This window comes from Pleurodeles waltl, chromosome 10 (assembly GCF_031143425.1).
Source record: "Pleurodeles waltl isolate 20211129_DDA chromosome 10, aPleWal1.hap1.20221129, whole genome shotgun sequence".
Taxonomy (NCBI): Eukaryota; Metazoa; Chordata; class Amphibia; order Caudata; family Salamandridae; genus Pleurodeles; species Pleurodeles waltl.
In genome coordinates this window covers 327,717,033-327,734,186 of record NC_090449.1, presented here as the reverse complement: position 1 = coordinate 327,734,186, position 17,154 = coordinate 327,717,033, and the positions used below count along the sequence as shown (strand labels likewise).

Genomic DNA, 17,154 nt, shown 5'->3' with positions numbered 1-17,154 from the left:
TACACAAAGCTTGAAGATTCCTCATTCCACTCAAAGCATTGTTGTGCAAAATATTTTTAGCCTCAGGAGAAAAAAAGGATCACCATGCCTTGGCTTCCTTCCTGCTTGCTTTCAGTGTGCTCTGTGTGATGCTTTCACAGGCTCTGGTTTCAGGCATTTAGGCATCAGATATTTGTCTCTACCCGCAGCTGTGACTTTTCAGTACATCTGAGTGTACGCTTGCTGGCTGACAACGCTGCAATTTTCACACTTACTCCTCGCTTTGCGAGCAACTGCTGATCAAGTATAGAGGCAATCGGGCAAACATATGAGGGGAATTTTGCTCCTTCAGTCAAGCCCTCATGCTTGTTTCTGTAGTGTAGTGGTTATCACGTTCGCCTAACACGCGAAAGGTCCCCGGTTCGAGACCGGGCAGAAACAATGGGCAGTGTCTGCTTTTGTGTTTGCTCCCTAAAAGCTTAGTCTCACTCAGGGATGGCCTTTAAAAACTTGTGACCTGTGTAAAACTTGTATTACTATTGCAGGCCGGTAAAAAGTTATCTGCATCTTTGCGTAGTCGTGCATGTGCCTGGTTTCTTATTCTGTTTTTTACTTTTTTTTTTCTTGGCCATGTTATATTGTGGGGCCTTTAAACCTGTCACCTTGATAGGAACATTGCAAGCGGCAGCATCGACAAGTGCAGACTGAGGAGTCAGACCTAAACACAGACTCAGCTGTCAGGATGGCCGAGTGGTCTAAGGCGGCAGCCTCAAGAGAGCTTGATCTTCAGTTAAGCTAAGCATCCTGGTTTGCTCATGTAGTTGTGGGTTCATATCGCACTTCTGATAGGTCTATTTTCTGCCCTTAAATCTTCCTCTGCTTGCACAGCCAGCTCCCCACAACACTATCTTTGCAAGCTGCTGTAGCATATGAAAAGAAATCCACCAACCCTCCGGCTGGGCCCTCAATCAGCATTCCATGTATTTCTGGAAGGGGCATCTCAGTCACGCCTTCTGTTAGAGCTGCACCTTATCACTGTAACTACCATGCTGGTTTCTACTTAAGCAGTTGATTCCATCGTTTGAAGTGAGGCTCTCCTGCCACTTTTGGGCAGAGAAGGCACTGCCCCTGCAACAACAACAGGCAGACAAGCTCAACCTGGGTTTCCTGGTTAGGTGGGCAGAGCAGAATGGCAATGGTCCCTCCTTGTGACTTGAAATTAACATGAAGAAGACAGAGAGGCAGCTGGGAGTAGGCAGTACCCATGCACCCCTGAACACTGTCTTGCGATTTTCACCCAATTCTGAAATGAGTCGGGAGGAAAGGAGGTGATTTTCCTATCGAAGGCCATTCTGGGAATTCAGCCACCCCGCGTCTCCCAGGTGAGTGTTTCAGGCCTGTGAGGCACTCATATAAATCTCGCCTGATCGAGCACTGAGCGAGCAATTGTGCTTGAATACAAGAGGCATGCTCCTCTGGCTCAGGCGCAAGAGATGGCAGGCCCTTCAGTGCTTCTGGTCTGGAAGTCTACGGTGCAAGGGCCCAGGTCCTGCGGAGGCGTACAACTACCAGAAAGGGTCTGCTTTTCTCATCAGCGCCACAGTTCAGCTTGCTAGCATAGGGCTTCTTGACTACCTCTTGCCTTGCTAGAGGCAAAAAAAAAACCCTTGGCACAAAACATCAATTGCTATGGCACGCTTAGAAGGAGAGTCTCCAAGTGGCCCTGCTTTTTCACAAAGACACTTCAGAAGATGTTTGAAAGGCTTTTGCAGCAGCAGGCTCGTTGGTCTAGGGGTATGATTCTCGCTTTGGGTGTGAGAGGTCCCGGGTTCAAATCCCGGACGAGCCCGTGCCTTCATAGGTTCGATCTGTTTTTAAACAGGAGTATTTCTGCTTTCCACTCTTGTAAGATGCCATGGTGGAATGCATTGCATGCTTTCTACTGGTGTCGAGGCAGTTCGGCATGATGAAGGAGTGCGGGATTTCTTTCTAACTGCTTTTTTGTGTTGGAGCAGCACTTCTCGTTGGAACATGAAATGCACAGTGCTTCTCCAAAGTAATTGCAGGGCTGGTTTTGAAATCACCTCTTGGAATGAAAGTGATCCCAGTTCCTTTCTTCCAAAGGAAGAGATCCTGTCAGAAAGGCTCAGCTTTGAGCGTCATGAATATTGTCCCTTAGTCCTTGCATTCCAGTCCAAAGCATAGCCACATAAAGAAAGCAGGTGTGTCTGTTTCCAGTGCAGTGGTTCCAGTCCAATGCATAGCCACATGAAGCAAATAAGCAGGCATGTCTGTTTCTGTAGTGTAGTGGTTATCACGTTCGCCTTACACGCGAAAGGTCCCTGGTTCGAGGCCAGGCAGAAACAGCAAGTTGCTGTGCTTTATCACATTATTTGCATTTACCACCTCACCTGACAGGTAAATTGAAATTAAAGAGGCTGTGTCTATCCCTCACCATCGTGAGGTACTACGCTCCAAGGGCATCGGTCTCAACTCACCAAGAGAAGACGATACACCTTACGGCAGTCAGTTGCTCCCTTTTTGACCTTTCCATTGAAGCCTGGGCCTACTGTGGTCAAGCCAGCCAAGGAAGGAAGGTATGAGAGCGAAAATGGCTTTCCTACCTTCACCAAGAACATACACCTTGAGCAAAGAAAGGGCCAGACTTACAAGGCCCTATCGCCACCGGCACATCATCTTTAGTGACGCCCCGGTGGCACTATGTACTGTGCCGTATTTACAAGACGCCGTTCAACCACGTTTTGTGGCTTAACACCACCTTGTAAATACGGCCCCTTCACACGCAGCCCTTTCCCTGGAAGGGGCGTGCAATGGGCGTTGCTCTGGGTGGGCCACTGCAACACCATAGCATTTTGATGCTGCTCCAGTTTTACGAATTTTTGTAAATCTGTGGCAGCGCCAAAATCCAAGCGCCATACAATGGGTGTCGTTATAGTGGAGAAACGAGCAGAAATGTTTTCATTTCTCCTCATTTTTGCTCTTTCTATGTGTGCTGCACGAACATATCGCCACTGAAGATTTCTGTTGTGCAGGAAGGTGTGCCTTCCTGAACAAAAACAATTTCCCCCTCCACGCAGCCATCCTTGTACCATGGCGCAAGGATGGCTGCGTTGGTGCTCGGCAGCTAATTTAGAGCTGGCGCAGAGGGAAGCACAGGGGTGCGCTGTATTCTACTAAATACGGCGCTTCCCTGCATTTTGAAAATGACTGAGTGCGAGGCTGCCAAATTTGGCAGAGCGTCTCACTCAGTCATCCTCTTGTAATTATGGGCCAAAAGGTCTAAAGGATAGAGGCGTTTTATGTCATGTTCGATGACGACCATGGAAATGACTCTAGTCATATTGCAGAAGAGAGAACCATGTGCATTTTCTTGCCTTGCGATGTATTCGCCCACTCTCTGCCCTCAACCCTAGGAGCAGGGTCTGAGCAGTGGTGCTTCTGTGCCCTCGCTCGTTGGTGTCCGGGTCCAAATCCCCAACACACCCTTTTTAGCAGAAAACACACAAATTTTACTCAAAATACACAAAGCTTGAAGATTCCTCATTCCACTCAAAGCATTGTTGTGCAAAATATTTTTAGCCTCAGGAGAAAAAAAGGATCACCATGCCTTGGCTTCCTTCCTGCTTGCTTTCAGTGTGCTCTGTGTGATGCTTTCACAGGCTCTGGTTTCAGGCATTTAGGCATCAGATATTTGTCTCTACCCGCAGCTGTGACTTTTCAGTACATCTGAGTGTACGCTTGCTGGCTGACAACGCTGCAATTTTCACACTTACTCCTCGCTTTGCGAGCAACTGCTGATCAAGTATAGAGGCAATCGGGCAAACATATGAGGGGAATTTTGCTCCTTCAGTCAAGCCCTCATGCTTGTTTCTGTAGTGTAGTGGTTATCACGTTCGCCTAACATGCGAAAGGTCCCCGGTTCGAGACCGGGCAGAAACAATGGGCAGTGTCTGCTTTTGTGTTTGCTCCCTAAAAGCTTAGTCTCACTCAGGGATGGCCTTTAAAAACTTGTGACCTGTGTAAAACTTGTATTACTATTGCAGGCCGGTAAAAAGTTATCTGCATCTTTGCGTAGTCGTGCATGTGCCTGGTTTCTTATTCTGTTTTTTACTTTTTTTTTTCTTGGCCATGTTATATTGTGGGGCCTTTAAACCTGTCACCTTGATAGGAACATTGCAAGCGGCAGCATCGACAAGTGCAGACTGAGGAGTCAGACCTAAACACAGACTCAGCTGTCAGGATGGCCGAGTGGTCTAAGGCGGCAGCCTCAAGAGAGCTTGATCTTCAGTTAAGCTAAGCATCCTGGTTTGCTCATGTAGTTGTGGGTTCATATCGCACTTCTGATAGGTCTATTTTCTGCCCTTAAATCTTCCTCTGCTTGCACAGCCAGCTCCCCACAACACTATCTTTGCAAGCTGCTGTAGCATATGAAAAGAAATCCACCAACCCTCCGGCTGGGCCCTCAATCAGCATTCCATGTATTTCTGGAAGGGGCATCTCAGTCACGCCTTCTGTTAGAGCTGCACCTTATCACTGTAACTACCATGCTGGTTTCTACTTAAGCAGTTGATTCCATCGTTTGAAGTGAGGCTCTCCTGCCACTTTTGGGCAGAGAAGGCACTGCCCCTGCAACAACAACAGGCAGACAAGCTCAACCTGGGTTTCCTGGTTAGGTGGGCGGAGCAGAATGGCAATGGTCCCTCCTTGTGACTTGAAATTAACATGAAGAAGACAGAGAGGCAGCTGGGAGTAGGCAGTACCCATGCACCCCTGAACACTGTCTTGCGATTTTCACCCAATTCTGAAATGAGTCGGGAGGAAAGGAGGTGATTTTCCTATCGAAGGCCATTCTGGGAATTCAGCCACCCCGCGTCTCCCAGGTGAGTGTTTCAGGCCTGTGAGGCACTCATATAAATCTCGCCTGATCGAGCACTGAGCGAGCAATTGTGCTTGAATACAAGAGGCATGCTCCTCTGGCTCAGGCGCAAGAGATGGCAGGCCCTTCAGTGCTTCTGGTCTGGAAGTCTACGGTGCAAGGGCCCAGGTCCTGCGGAGGCGTACAACTACCAGAAAGGGTCTGCTTTTCTCATCAGCGCCACAGTTCAGCTTGCTAGCATAGGGCTTCTTGACTACCTCTTGCCTTGCTAGAGGCAAAAAAAAAACCCTTGGCACAAAACATCAATTGCTATGGCACGCTTAGAAGGAGAGTCTCCAAGTGGCCCTGCTTTTTCACAAAGACACTTCAGAAGATGTTTGAAAGGCTTTTGCAGCAGCAGGCTCGTTGGTCTAGGGGTATGATTCTCGCTTTGGGTGTGAGAGGTCCCGGGTTCAAATCCCGGACGAGCCCGTGCCTTCATAGGTTCGATCTGTTTTTAAACAGGAGTATTTCTGCTTTCCACTCTTGTAAGATGCCATGGTGGAATGCATTGCATGCTTTCTACTGGTGTCGAGGCAGTTCGGCATGATGAAGGAGTGCGGGATTTCTTTCTAACTGCTTTTTTGTGTTGGAGCAGCACTTCTCGTTGGAACATGAAATGCACAGTGCTTCTCCAAAGTAATTGCAGGGCTGGTTTTGAAATCACCTCTTGGAATGAAAGTGATCCCAGTTCCTTTCTTCCAAAGGAAGAGATCCTGTCAGAAAGGCTCAGCTTTGAGCGTCATGAATATTGTCCCTTAGTCCTTGCATTCCAGTCCAAAGCATAGCCACATAAAGAAAGCAGGTGTGTCTGTTTCCAGTGCAGTGGTTCCAGTCCAATGCATAGCCACATGAAGCAAATAAGCAGGCATGTCTGTTTCTGTAGTGTAGTGGTTATCACGTTCGCCTTACACGCGAAAGGTCCCTGGTTCGAGGCCAGGCAGAAACAGCAAGTTGCTGTGCTTTATCACATTATTTGCATTTACCACCTCACCTGACAGGTAAATTGAAATTAAAGAGGCTGTGTCTATCCCTCACCATCGTGAGGTACTACGCTCCAAGGGCATCGGTCTCAACTCACCAAGAGAAGACGATACACCTTACGGCAGTCAGTTGCTCCCTTTTTGACCTTTCCATTGAAGCCTGGGCCTACTGTGGTCAAGCCAGCCAAGGAAGGAAGGTATGAGAGCGAAAATGGCTTTCCTACCTTCACCAAGAACATACACCTTGAGCAAAGAAAGGGCCAGACTTACAAGGCCCTATCGCCACCGGCACATCATCTTTAGTGACGCCCCGGTGGCACTATGTACTGTGCCGTATTTACAAGACGCCGTTCAACCACGTTTTGTGGCTTAACACCACCTTGTAAATACGGCCCCTTCACACGCAGCCCTTTCCCTGGAAGGGGCGTGCAATGGGCGTTGCTCTGGGTGGGCCACTGCAACACCATAGCATTTTGATGCTGCTCCAGTTTTACGAGTTTTTGTAAATCTGTGGCAGCGCCAAAATCCAAGCGCCATACAATGGGTGTCGTTATAGTGGAGAAACGAGCAGAAATGTTTTCATTTCTCCTCATTTTTGCTCTTTCTATGTGTGCTGCACGAACATATCGCCACTGAAGATTTCTGTTGTGCAGGAAGGTGTGCCTTCCTGAACAAAAACAATTTCCCCCTCCACGCAGCCATCCTTGTACCATGGCGCAAGGATGGCTGCGTTGGTGCTCGGCAGCTAATTTAGAGCTGGCGCAGAGGGAAGCACAGGGGTGCGCTGTATTCTACTAAATACGGCGCTTCCCTGCATTTTGAAAATGACTGAGTGCGAGGCTGCCAAATTTGGCAGAGCGTCTCACTCAGTCATCCTCTTGTAATTATGGGCCAAAAGGTCTAAAGGATAGAGGCGTTTTATGTCATGTTCGATGACGACCATGGAAATGACTCTAGTCATATTGCAGAAGAGAGAACCATGTGCATTTTCTTGCCTTGCGATGTATTCGCCCACTCTCTGCCCTCAACCCTAGGAGCAGGGTCTGAGCAGTGGTGCTTCTGTGCCCTCGCTCGTTGGTGTCCGGGTCCAAATCCCCAACACACCCTTTTTAGCAGAAAACACACAAATTTTACTCAAAATACACAAAGCTTGAAGATTCCTCATTCCACTCAAAGCATTGTTGTGCAAAATATTTTTAGCCTCAGGAGAAAAAAAGGATCACCATGCCTTGGCTTCCTTCCTGCTTGCTTTCAGTGTGCTCTGTGTGATGCTTTCACAGGCTCTGGTTTCAGGCATTTAGGCATCAGATATTTGTCTCTACCCGCAGCTGTGACTTTTCAGTACATCTGAGTGTACGCTTGCTGGCTGACAACGCTGCAATTTTCACACTTACTCCTCGCTTTGCGAGCAACTGCTGATCAAGTATAGAGGCAATCGGGCAAACATATGAGGGGAATTTTGCTCCTTCAGTCAAGCCCTCATGCTTGTTTCTGTAGTGTAGTGGTTATCACGTTCGCCTAACACGCGAAAGGTCCCCGGTTCGAGACCGGGCAGAAACAATGGGCAGTGTCTGCTTTTGTGTTTGCTCCCTAAAAGCTTAGTCTCACTCAGGGATGGCCTTTAAAAACTTGTGACCTGTGTAAAACTTGTATTACTATTGCAGGCCGGTAAAAAGTTATCTGCATCTTTGCGTAGTCGTGCATGTGCCTGGTTTCTTATTCTGTTTTTTACTTTTTTTTTTCTTGGCCATGTTATATTGTGGGGCCTTTAAACCTGTCACCTTGATAGGAACATTGCAAGCGGCAGCATCGACAAGTGCAGACTGAGGAGTCAGACCTAAACACAGACTCAGCTGTCAGGATGGCCGAGTGGTCTAAGGCGGCAGCCTCAAGAGAGCTTGATCTTCAGTTAAGCTAAGCATCCTGGTTTGCTCATGTAGTTGTGGGTTCATATCGCACTTCTGATAGGTCTATTTTCTGCCCTTAAATCTTCCTCTGCTTGCACAGCCAGCTCCCCACAACACTATCTTTGCAAGCTGCTGTAGCATATGAAAAGAAATCCACCAACCCTCCGGCTGGGCCCTCAATCAGCATTCCATGTATTTCTGGAAGGGGCATCTCAGTCACGCCTTCTGTTAGAGCTGCACCTTATCACTGTAACTACCATGCTGGTTTCTACTTAAGCAGTTGATTCCATCGTTTGAAGTGAGGCTCTCCTGCCACTTTTGGGCAGAGAAGGCACTGCCCCTGCAACAACAACAGGCAGACAAGCTCAACCTGGGTTTCCTGGTTAGGTGGGCGGAGCAGAATGGCAATGGTCCCTCCTTGTGACTTGAAATTAACATGAAGAAGACAGAGAGGCAGCTGGGAGTAGGCAGTACCCATGCACCCCTGAACACTGTCTTGCGATTTTCACCCAATTCTGAAATGAGTCGGGAGGAAAGGAGGTGATTTTCCTATCGAAGGCCATTCTGGGAATTCAGCCACCCCGCGTCTCCCAGGTGAGTGTTTCAGGCCTGTGAGGCACTCATATAAATCTCGCCTGATCGAGCACTGAGCGAGCAATTGTGCTTGAATACAAGAGGCATGCTCCTCTGGCTCAGGCGCAAGAGATGGCAGGCCCTTCAGTGCTTCTGGTCTGGAAGTCTACGGTGCAAGGGCCCAGGTCCTGCGGAGGCGTACAACTACCAGAAAGGGTCTGCTTTTCTCATCAGCGCCACAGTTCAGCTTGCTAGCATAGGGCTTCTTGACTACCTCTTGCCTTGCTAGAGGCAAAAAAAACCCCTTGGCACAAAACATCAATTGCTATGGCACGCTTAGAAGGAGAGTCTCCAAGTGGCCCTGCTTTTTCACAAAGACACTTCAGAAGATGTTTGAAAGGCTTTTGCAGCAGCAGGCTCGTTGGTCTAGGGGTATGATTCTCGCTTTGGGTGTGAGAGGTCCCGGGTTCAAATCCCGGACGAGCCCGTGCCTTCATAGGTTCGATCTGTTTTTAAACAGGAGTATTTCTGCTTTCCACTCTTGTAAGATGCCATGGTGGAATGCATTGCATGCTTTCTACTGGTGTCGAGGCAGTTCGGCATGATGAAGGAGTGCGGGATTTCTTTCTAACTGCTTTTTTGTGTTGGAGCAGCACTTCTCGTTGGAACATGAAATGCACAGTGCTTCTCCAAAGTAATTGCAGGGCTGGTTTTGAAATCACCTCTTGGAATGAAAGTGATCCCAGTTCCTTTCTTCCAAAGGAAGAGATCCTGTCAGAAAGGCTCAGCTTTGAGCGTCATGAATATTGTCCCTTAGTCCTTGCATTCCAGTCCAAAGCATAGCCACATAAAGAAAGCAGGTGTGTCTGTTTCCAGTGCAGTGGTTCCAGTCCAATGCATAGCCACATGAAGCAAATAAGCAGGCATGTCTGTTTCTGTAGTGTAGTGGTTATCACGTTCGCCTTACACGCGAAAGGTCCCTGGTTCGAGGCCAGGCAGAAACAGCAAGTTGCTGTGCTTTATCACATTATTTGCATTTACCACCTCACCTGACAGGTAAATTGAAATTAAAGAGGCTGTGTCTATCCCTCACCATCGTGAGGTACTACGCTCCAAGGGCATCGGTCTCAACTCACCAAGAGAAGACGATACACCTTACGGCAGTCAGTTGCTCCCTTTTTGACCTTTCCATTGAAGCCTGGGCCTACTGTGGTCAAGCCAGCCAAGGAAGGAAGGTATGAGAGCGAAAATGGCTTTCCTACCTTCACCAAGAACATACACCTTGAGCAAAGAAAGGGCCAGACTTACAAGGCCCTATCGCCACCGGCACATCATCTTTAGTGACGCCCCGGTGGCACTATGTACTGTGCCGTATTTACAAGACGCCGTTCAACCACGTTTTGTGGCTTAACACCACCTTGTAAATACGGCCCCTTCACACGCAGCCCTTTCCCTGGAAGGGGCGTGCAATGGGCGTTGCTCTGGGTGGGCCACTGCAACACCATAGCATTTTGATGCTGCTCCAGTTTTACGAGTTTTTGTAAATCTGTGGCAGCGCCAAAATCCAAGCGCCATACAATGGGTGTCGTTATAGTGGAGAAACGAGCAGAAATGTTTTCATTTCTCCTCATTTTTGCTCTTTCTATGTGTGCTGCACGAACATATCGCCACTGAAGATTTCTGTTGTGCAGGAAGGTGTGCCTTCCTGAACAAAAACAATTTCCCCCTCCACGCAGCCATCCTTGTACCATGGCGCAAGGATGGCTGCGTTGGTGCTCGGCAGCTAATTTAGAGCTGGCGCAGAGGGAAGCACAGGGGTGCGCTGTATTCTACTAAATACGGCGCTTCCCTGCATTTTGAAAATGACTGAGTGCGAGGCTGCCAAATTTGGCAGAGCGTCTCACTCAGTCATCCTCTTGTAATTATGGGCCAAAAGGTCTAAAGGATAGAGGCGTTTTATGTCATGTTCGATGACGACCATGGAAATGACTCTAGTCATATTGCAGAAGAGAGAACCATGTGCATTTTCTTGCCTTGCGATGTATTCGCCCACTCTCTGCCCTCAACCCTAGGAGCAGGGTCTGAGCAGTGGTGCTTCTGTGCCCTCGCTCGTTGGTGTCCGGGTCCAAATCCCCAACACACCCTTTTTAGCAGAAAACACACAAATTTTACTCAAAATACACAAAGCTTGAAGATTCCTCATTCCACTCAAAGCATTGTTGTGCAAAATATTTTTAGCCTCAGGAGAAAAAAAGGATCACCATGCCTTGGCTTCCTTCCTGCTTGCTTTCAGTGTGCTCTGTGTGATGCTTTCACAGGCTCTGGTTTCAGGCATTTAGGCATCAGATATTTGTCTCTACCCGCAGCTGTGACTTTTCAGTACATCTGAGTGTACGCTTGCTGGCTGACAACGCTGCAATTTTCACACTTACTCCTCGCTTTGCGAGCAACTGCTGATCAAGTATAGAGGCAATCGGGCAAACATATGAGGGGAATTTTGCTCCTTCAGTCAAGCCCTCATGCTTGTTTCTGTAGTGTAGTGGTTATCACGTTCGCCTAACACGCGAAAGGTCCCCGGTTCGAGACCGGGCAGAAACAATGGGCAGTGTCTGCTTTTGTGTTTGCTCCCTAAAAGCTTAGTCTCACTCAGGGATGGCCTTTAAAAACTTGTGACCTGTGTAAAACTTGTATTACTATTGCAGGCCGGTAAAAAGTTATCTGCATCTTTGCGTAGTCGTGCATGTGCCTGGTTTCTTATTCTGTTTTTTACTTTTTTTTTTCTTGGCCATGTTATATTGTGGGGCCTTTAAACCTGTCACCTTGATAGGAACATTGCAAGCGGCAGCATCGACAAGTGCAGACTGAGGAGTCAGACCTAAACACAGACTCAGCTGTCAGGATGGCCGAGTGGTCTAAGGCGGCAGCCTCAAGAGAGCTTGATCTTCAGTTAAGCTAAGCATCCTGGTTTGCTCATGTAGTTGTGGGTTCATATCGCACTTCTGATAGGTCTATTTTCTGCCCTTAAATCTTCCTCTGCTTGCACAGCCAGCTCCCCACAACACTATCTTTGCAAGCTGCTGTAGCATATGAAAAGAAATCCACCAACCCTCCGGCTGGGCCCTCAATCAGCATTCCATGTATTTCTGGAAGGGGCATCTCAGTCACGCCTTCTGTTAGAGCTGCACCTTATCACTGTAACTACCATGCTGGTTTCTACTTAAGCAGTTGATTCCATCGTTTGAAGTGAGGCTCTCCTGCCACTTTTGGGCAGAGAAGGCACTGCCCCTGCAACAACAACAGGCAGACAAGCTCAACCTGGGTTTCCTGGTTAGGTGGGCGGAGCAGAATGGCAATGGTCCCTCCTTGTGACTTGAAATTAACATGAAGAAGACAGAGAGGCAGCTGGGAGTAGGCAGTACCCATGCACCCCTGAACACTGTCTTGCGATTTTCACCCAATTCTGAAATGAGTCGGGAGGAAAGGAGGTGATTTTCCTATCGAAGGCCATTCTGGGAATTCAGCCACCCCGCGTCTCCCAGGTGAGTGTTTCAGGCCTGTGAGGCACTCATATAAATCTCGCCTGATCGAGCACTGAGCGAGCAATTGTGCTTGAATACAAGAGGCATGCTCCTCTGGCTCAGGCGCAAGAGATGGCAGGCCCTTCAGTGCTTCTGGTCTGGAAGTCTACGGTGCAAGGGCCCAGGTCCTGCGGAGGCGTACAACTACCAGAAAGGGTCTGCTTTTCTCATCAGCACCACAGTTCAGCTTGCTAGCATAGGGCTTCTTGACTACCTCTTGCCTTGCTAGAGGCAAAAAAAAAACCCTTGGCACAAAACATCAATTGCTATGGCACGCTTAGAAGGAGAGTCTCCAAGTGGCCCTGCTTTTTCACAAAGACACTTCAGAAGATGTTTGAAAGGCTTTTGCAGCAGCAGGCTCGTTGGTCTAAGGGTATGATTCTCGCTTTGGGTGTGAGAGGTCCCGGGTTCAAATCCCGGACGAGCCCGTGCCTTCATAGGTTCGATCTGTTTTTAAACAGGAGTATTTCTGCTTTCCACTCTTGTAAGATGCCATGGTGGAATGCATTGCATGCTTTCTACTGGTGTCGAGGCAGTTCGGCATGATGAAGGAGTGCGGGATTTCTTTCTAACTGCTTTTTTGTGTTGGAGCAGCACTTCTCGTTGGAACATGAAATGCACAGTGCTTCTCCAAAGTAATTGCAGGGCTGGTTTTGAAATCACCTCTTGGAATGAAAGTGATCCCAGTTCCTTTCTTCCAAAGGAAGAGATCCTGTCAGAAAGGCTCAGCTTTGAGCGTCATGAATATTGTCCCTTAGTCCTTGCATTCCAGTCCAAAGCATAGCCACATAAAGAAAGCAGGTGTGTCTGTTTCCAGTGCAGTGGTTCCAGTCCAATGCATAGCCACATGAAGCAAATAAGCAGGCATGTCTGTTTCTGTAGTGTAGTGGTTATCACGTTCGCCTTACACGCGAAAGGTCCCTGGTTCGAGGCCAGGCAGAAACAGCAAGTTGCTGTGCTTTATCACATTATTTGCATTTACCACCTCACCTGACAGGTAAATTGAAATTAAAGAGGCTGTGTCTATCCCTCACCATCGTGAGGTACTACGCTCCAAGGGCATCGGTCTCAACTCACCAAGAGAAGACGATACACCTTACGGCAGTCAGTTGCTCCCTTTTTGACCTTTCCATTGAAGCCTGGGCCTACTGTGGTCAAGCCAGCCAAGGAAGGAAGGTATGAGAGCGAAAATGGCTTTCCTACCTTCACCAAGAACATACACCTTGAGCAAAGAAAGGGCCAGACTTACAAGGCCCTATCGCCACCGGCACATCATCTTTAGTGACGCCCCGGTGGCACTATGTACTGTGCCGTATTTACAAGACGCCGTTCAACCACGTTTTGTGGCTTAACACCACCTTGTAAATACGGCCCCTTCACACGCAGCCCTTTCCCTGGAAGGGGCGTGCAATGGGCGTTGCTCTGGGTGGGCCACTGCAACACCATAGCATTTTGATGCTGCTCCAGTTTTACGAGTTTTTGTAAATCTGTGGCAGCGCCAAAATCCAAGCGCCATACAATGGGTGTCGTTATAGTGGAGAAACGAGCAGAAATGTTTTCATTTCTCCTCATTTTTGCTCTTTCTATGTGTGCTGCACGAACATATCGCCACTGAAGATTTCTGTTGTGCAGGAAGGTGTGCCTTCCTGAACAAAAACAATTTCCCCCTCCACGCAGCCATCCTTGTACCATGGCGCAAGGATGGCTGCGTTGGTGCTCGGCAGCTAATTTAGAGCTGGCGCAGAGGGAAGCACAGGGGTGCGCTGTATTCTACTAAATACGGCGCTTCCCTGCATTTTGAAAATGACTGAGTGCGAGGCTGCCAAATTTGGCAGAGCGTCTCACTCAGTCATCCTCTTGTAATTATGGGCCAAAAGGTCTAAAGGATAGAGGCGTTTTATTAGAGGCGTTTTATGTCATGTTCGATGACGACCATGGAAATGACTCTAGTCATATTGCAGAAGAGAGAACCATGTGCATTTTCTTGCCTTGCGATGTATTCGCCCACTCTCTGCCCTCAACCCTAGGAGCAGGGTCTGAGCAGTGGTGCTTCTGTGCCCTCGCTCGTTGGTGTCCGGGTCCAAATCCCCAACACACCCTTTTTAGCAGAAAACACACAAATTTTACTCAAAATACACAAAGCTTGAAGATTCCTCATTCCACTCAAAGCATTGTTGTGCAAAATATTTTTAGCCTCAGGAGAAAAAAAGGATCACCATGCCTTGGCTTCCTTCCTGCTTGCTTTCAGTGTGCTCTGTGTGATGCTTTCACAGGCTCTGGTTTCAGGCATTTAGGCATCAGATATTTGTCTCTACCCGCATCTGTGACTTTTCAGTACATCTGAGTGTACGCTTGCTGGCTGACAACGCTGCAATTTTCACACTTACTCCTCGCTTTGCGAGCAACTGCTGATCAAGTATAGAGGCAATCGGGCAAACATATGAGGGGAATTTTGCTCCTTCAGTCAAGCCCTCATGCTTGTTTCTGTAGTGTAGTGGTTATCACGTTCGCCTAACACGCGAAAGGTCCCCGGTTCGAGACCGGGCAGAAACAATGGGCAGTGTCTGCTTTTGTGTTTGCTCCCTAAAAGCTTAGTCTCACTCAGGGATGGCCTTTAAAAACTTGTGACCTGTGTAAAACTTGTATTACTATTGCAGGCCGGTAAAAAGTTATCTGCATCTTTGCGTAGTCGTGCATGTGCCTGGTTTCTTATTCTGTTTTTTACTTTTTTTTTTCTTGGCCATGTTATATTGTGGGGCCTTTAAACCTGTCACCTTGATAGGAACATTGCAAGCGGCAGCATCGACAAGTGCAGACTGAGGAGTCAGACCTAAACACAGACTCAGCTGTCAGGATGGCCGAGTGGTCTAAGGCGGCAGCCTCAAGAGAGCTTGATCTTCAGTTAAGCTAAGCATCCTGGTTTGCTCATGTAGTTGTGGGTTCATATCGCACTTCTGATAGGTCTATTTTCTGCCCTTAAATCTTCCTCTGCTTGCACAGCCAGCTCCCCACAACACTATCTTTGCAAGCTGCTGTAGCATATGAAAAGAAATCCACCAACCCTCCGGCTGGGCCCTCAATCAGCATTCCATGTATTTCTGGAAGGGGCATCTCAGTCACGCCTTCTGTTAGAGCTGCACCTTATCACTGTAACTACCATGCTGGTTTCTACTTAAGCAGTTGATTCCATCGTTTGAAGTGAGGCTCTCCTGCCACTTTTGGGCAGAGAAGGCACTGCCCCTGCAACAACAACAGGCAGACAAGCTCAACCTGGGTTTCCTGGTTAGGTGGGCGGAGCAGAATGGCAATGGTCCCTCCTTGTGACTTGAAATTAACATGAAGAAGACAGAGAGGCAGCTGGGAGTAGGCAGTACCCATGCACCCCTGAACACTGTCTTGCGATTTTCACCCAATTCTGAAATGAGTCGGGAGGAAAGGAGGTGATTTTCCTATCGAAGGCCATTCTGGGAATTCAGCCACCCCGCGTCTCCCAGGTGAGTGTTTCAGGCCTGTGAGGCACTCATATAAATCTCGCCTGATCGAGCACTGAGCGAGCAATTGTGCTTGAATACAAGAGGCATGCTCCTCTGGCTCAGGCGCAAGAGATGGCAGGCCCTTCAGTGCTTCTGGTCTGGAAGTCTACGGTGCAAGGGCCCAGGTCCTGCGGAGGCGTACAACTACCAGAAAGGGTCTGCTTTTCTCATCAGCGCCACAGTTCAGCTTGCTAGCATAGGGCTTCTTGACTACCTCTTGCCTTGCTAGAGGCAAAAAAAAAACCCTTGGCACAAAACATCAATTGCTATGGCACGCTTAGAAGGAGAGTCTCCAAGTGGCCCTGCTTTTTCACAAAGACACTTCAGAAGATGTTTGAAAGGCTTTTGCAGCAGCAGGCTCGTTGGTCTAGGGGTATGATTCTCGCTTTGGGTGTGAGAGGTCCCGGGTTCAAATCCCGGACGAGCCCGTGCCTTCATAGGTTCGATCTGTTTTTAAACAGGAGTATTTCTGCTTTCCACTCTTGTAAGATGCCATGGTGGAATGCATTGCATGCTTTCTACTGGTGTCGAGGCAGTTCGGCATGATGAAGGAGTGCGGGATTTCTTTCTAACTGCTTTTTTGTGTTGGAGCAGCACTTCTCGTTGGAACATGAAATGCACAGTGCTTCTCCAAAGTAATTGCAGGGCTGGTTTTGAAATCACCTCTTGGAATGAAAGTGATCCCAGTTCCTTTCTTCCAAAGGAAGAGATCCTGTCAGAAAGGCTCAGCTTTGAGCGTCATGAATATTGTCCCTTAGTCCTTGCATTCCAGTCCAAAGCATAGCCACATAAAGAAAGCAGGTGTGTCTGTTTCCAGTGCAGTGGTTCCAGTCCAATGCATAGCCACATGAAGCAAGTAAGCAGGCATGTCTGTTTCTATAGTGTAGTGGTTATCACGTTCGCCTTACACGCGAAAGGTCCCTGGTTCGAGGCCAGGCAGAAACAGCAAGTTGCTGTGCTTTATCACATTATTTGCATTTACCACCTCACCTGACAGGTAAATTGAAATTAAAGAGGCTGTGTCTATCCCTCACCATCGTGAGGTACTACGCTCCAAGGGCATCGGTCTCAACTCACCTAGAGAAGACGATACACCTTACGGCAGTCAGTTGCTCCCTTTTTGACCTTTCCATTGAAGCCTGGGCCTACTGTGGTCAAGCCAGCCAAGGAAGGAAGGTATGAGAGCGAAAATGGCTTTCCTACCTTCACCAAGAACATACACCTTGAGCAAAGAAAGGGCCAGACTTACAAGGCCCTATCGCCACCGGCACATCATCTTTAGTGACGCCCCGGTGGCACTATGTACTGTGCCGTATTTACAAGACGCCGTTCAACCACGTTTTGTGGCTTAACACCACCTTGTAAATACGGCCCCTTCACACGCAGCCCTTTCCCTGGAAGGGGCGTGCAATGGGCGTTGCTCTGGGTGGGCCACTGCAACACCATAGCATTTTGATGCTGCTCCAGTTTTACGAGTTTTTGTAAATCTGTGGCAGCGCCAAAAACTAAGCGCCATACAATGGGTGTCGTTATAGTGGAGAAACGAGCAGAAATGTTTTCATTTCTCCTCATTTTTGCTCTTTCTATGTGTGCTGCACGAACATATCGCCACTGAAGATTTCTGTTGTGCAGGAAGGTGTGCCTTCCTGAACAAAAACAATTTCC

At 48.3% G+C, this 17,154-nt stretch overlaps 15 non-coding genes across 15 annotated transcripts; all 15 read left to right on the top strand.

Moving 5' to 3' along the window:
* Window positions 1-347: 347 nt before the first annotated feature.
* Window positions 348-420, top strand: TRNAV-AAC (transfer RNA valine (anticodon AAC)). Its single transcript has one exon. It is a non-coding gene; the product is annotated as a tRNA-Val (tRNA).
* Window positions 421-1,756: 1,336 nt separating this feature from the next.
* Window positions 1,757-1,828, top strand: TRNAP-UGG (transfer RNA proline (anticodon UGG)). The gene has a single exon. It is a non-coding gene; the product is annotated as a tRNA-Pro (tRNA).
* A 444-nt stretch (window positions 1,829-2,272) lies between these two features.
* TRNAV-UAC (transfer RNA valine (anticodon UAC)) lies at window positions 2,273-2,345 on the top strand. Its single transcript has one exon. It is a non-coding gene; the product is annotated as a tRNA-Val (tRNA).
* A 1,521-nt stretch (window positions 2,346-3,866) lies between these two features.
* On the top strand, window positions 3,867-3,939 carry TRNAV-AAC (transfer RNA valine (anticodon AAC)). The gene has a single exon. It is a non-coding gene; the product is annotated as a tRNA-Val (tRNA).
* Window positions 3,940-5,275: 1,336 nt separating this feature from the next.
* Window positions 5,276-5,347, top strand: TRNAP-UGG (transfer RNA proline (anticodon UGG)). Its single transcript has one exon. It is a non-coding gene; the product is annotated as a tRNA-Pro (tRNA).
* Window positions 5,348-5,791: 444 nt separating this feature from the next.
* On the top strand, window positions 5,792-5,864 carry TRNAV-UAC (transfer RNA valine (anticodon UAC)). The gene has a single exon. It is a non-coding gene; the product is annotated as a tRNA-Val (tRNA).
* A 1,521-nt stretch (window positions 5,865-7,385) lies between these two features.
* Window positions 7,386-7,458, top strand: TRNAV-AAC (transfer RNA valine (anticodon AAC)). Its single transcript has one exon. It is a non-coding gene; the product is annotated as a tRNA-Val (tRNA).
* A 1,335-nt stretch (window positions 7,459-8,793) lies between these two features.
* TRNAP-UGG (transfer RNA proline (anticodon UGG)) lies at window positions 8,794-8,865 on the top strand. The gene has a single exon. It is a non-coding gene; the product is annotated as a tRNA-Pro (tRNA).
* A 444-nt stretch (window positions 8,866-9,309) lies between these two features.
* Window positions 9,310-9,382, top strand: TRNAV-UAC (transfer RNA valine (anticodon UAC)). Its single transcript has one exon. It is a non-coding gene; the product is annotated as a tRNA-Val (tRNA).
* A 1,521-nt stretch (window positions 9,383-10,903) lies between these two features.
* Window positions 10,904-10,976, top strand: TRNAV-AAC (transfer RNA valine (anticodon AAC)). Its single transcript has one exon. It is a non-coding gene; the product is annotated as a tRNA-Val (tRNA).
* Window positions 10,977-12,312: 1,336 nt separating this feature from the next.
* On the top strand, window positions 12,313-12,384 carry TRNAP-UGG (transfer RNA proline (anticodon UGG)). Its single transcript has one exon. It is a non-coding gene; the product is annotated as a tRNA-Pro (tRNA).
* A 444-nt stretch (window positions 12,385-12,828) lies between these two features.
* On the top strand, window positions 12,829-12,901 carry TRNAV-UAC (transfer RNA valine (anticodon UAC)). The gene has a single exon. It is a non-coding gene; the product is annotated as a tRNA-Val (tRNA).
* A 1,535-nt stretch (window positions 12,902-14,436) lies between these two features.
* TRNAV-AAC (transfer RNA valine (anticodon AAC)) lies at window positions 14,437-14,509 on the top strand. The gene has a single exon. It is a non-coding gene; the product is annotated as a tRNA-Val (tRNA).
* A 1,336-nt stretch (window positions 14,510-15,845) lies between these two features.
* On the top strand, window positions 15,846-15,917 carry TRNAP-UGG (transfer RNA proline (anticodon UGG)). Its single transcript has one exon. It is a non-coding gene; the product is annotated as a tRNA-Pro (tRNA).
* A 444-nt stretch (window positions 15,918-16,361) lies between these two features.
* On the top strand, window positions 16,362-16,434 carry TRNAV-UAC (transfer RNA valine (anticodon UAC)). The gene has a single exon. It is a non-coding gene; the product is annotated as a tRNA-Val (tRNA).
* Window positions 16,435-17,154: the final 720 nt, after the last annotated feature.